We start from the raw sequence: 2,289 nt of genomic DNA, 5'->3' as shown, positions 1-2,289 counted from the left end.
GGCATCGTCTGCAGGGTCCTCTGCCCTCGTGCCAGCAGGGATGTGGCTGTGCGCAGCGGGGAACCGCAGCAGCCCACGGGAAGGTGCAGTACCCCCGAAGGCACGTTGGCTGTGCGGGTGGGTGGTTGCACACCCCCCAGCTTGTCCTCCATGCACAGCATTGGGAGGAGCAGGGCAGTGTTTTGGGGCAGGGGAAAGCCCCGCACGGGTGACTCAGGGCTGCCCTATGGCGTGTTTTATGTAATCCACGTGGATTGGTTTATCCTCTTCCATTGCATGGCTGTCCGCTGGAGGCAAAAAGGCTTAGGTGGCACAGTGGGCAATTCTGGCTCAAATCCAAAACATAGCTTCCTCCTAGAAGAAAATCAACTCTACCCCAGCCAAAAGGAGCACATTCTCCACTCCTTATCCCACACCATTTATGTCATGCTTAGATCCCACAGTATCCAGTACATCGTAATTAACCACCACCCCCTTCCCATCCTTTGATAAAATGCACATATATCATTCCCTTAGGACCACCCCTGCAAAATGTTCATTAAATGTCCATAGTGTCAACAGAATGTCCATTAAGTTCATTTAGTCCAAGACTTAGGCCCCAGCCAAAACCAGCACACTGCCCCAAGAGTGGTACAGCATCGAAGTGTTCCATGCAGATGCCCAGAGCACTGCTGGAGGCTACTTATGAGAGGATGAGAGCACCAAGTCATACAGCTGGAGAAAATTAGAGGGTGGGCTGATGTGGGTTGGCAGGGCCCAACAGACTGGTGGGGGAAGAGGGCAGGAAGGCAGCCAGGGAAGAGGGATAAAGGAGGACCAGACCGGAAAGGATAAGAAGCAGACTCCAGCTGCAAGGAGGCATACAATGCACAGGTGAAATGGCTCAAACCTGGATAAAGAAACCAAAGATGCAAAGGGAAGCCAAATGGAGAACAAAAATGAAGGCAGGAGGAGCTGGGCTGGGCTGCAGCAGCCCCACAGATACCCAGGTGGCTGAATGTGCATACAAATGCCATGACCTGGAAGCGTGACACAGCCTGCTGGGGTGCTGAGACTGAGCCCACCACAGGCACTGAAATACGCTTTAATAGCCATCATCTCTCGATGGCTTGCACCAGAAACAAACCCACACCCCGATTTATATGCCTATATTTTCTTGCCCTTAAGAAAACTGTGTTCAGAAAAGTATCCCAGCTGCTGGATCTGAAAGACAGGAACAAGAAATGGCCTTAAAAATGTTACAGTGATTTGTGTGGCAGTAATTTTTTAAGTTCTTAAAAAAAAAAAAAAAAAAAAGCAGGAAAAAAATTGCCTGAGAGTAAAAATACTACCGAAAACTGAAACTTGACAACATTGACTGCGAGAGATAACATCTTTAAACGGGCACACAGCAGCCGCCCAACTTCCTGCTGCTCCCCCACGTTTCAGGGCAGAAACTGCAAGGGGTTAATAATGCAGCACCATGGCAAATCCCAATCCTGCTACCTGGGTCTGGACACCTTAAAAGTTCACCCCCTCCTAAGAAACAGTCTGAAGAAACATACACTAAGGCACTGACTTTAAAGGGCGGGATGAGGTGTATAAATCAGCTGAGAAACCATACATCAAGTGAGCGGAGGGAATGAAGGCAGTGCCACAGCAGGCACTGTCAAGCGTTCTCCAGAGAAGAGCTACAGCACAGGGGTCTGAGAGAGGTGCTCCTTACACGATTAAAATAAAAACAGTGACTCAGATTCCTCTCCACTGTCTGTACACCAGTGTTGGCCTGTATAAAATAAGGAGCTATCTCCACTGACATTTCACCTTCTGACACCAGTCCAAAATTAGCTCTGAACACAAATTCACCAAGGAGGCTGGGCAGTGCTTGGAGCTGCAGCAGCGAGAAGCTTGGCAACACACCTTTTAGCTGCTGCTGAATTATTTAGACCATGGGTGTGTAATTGAGAGCAGAACTAGCCCAAAGGAGCTACCTATCATCAGCTACTCATCAAAAAGTAATACACCAAACTTGGATAGGGCTTCCTATGCCTTTGCTGAGTTATTTAAAGCTGCCACACACAGAAAAAAAAGCTGATTTGAAGAGCTGTAATGTACCACAGCTGAATTTTGTGTATCCCAAGCCTTTGTGCAACTGCCTTTGCCTCCTCAGAAAGTCTGGGGTCCTGGGCAAAGCACCATCTGTGGTCCCCATGGTTTCCTTCCTCCCCACCACTATTTTCATTATTGTTGACAGAAACATCGTGCACCTGCTGCTGCTACTGCAGAGGTGGAAATACCCCTCAAAGCACT

Source organism: Corvus brachyrhynchos, unplaced genomic scaffold (genome assembly GCF_000691975.1).
Source record: "Corvus brachyrhynchos isolate BGI_N302 unplaced genomic scaffold, ASM69197v1 scaffold17, whole genome shotgun sequence".
Lineage (NCBI taxonomy): Eukaryota > Metazoa > Chordata > Aves > Passeriformes > Corvidae > Corvus > Corvus brachyrhynchos.
The sequence above is the reverse complement of the archived record's forward strand: the minus strand, read 5'-3'. Positions refer to the sequence as shown.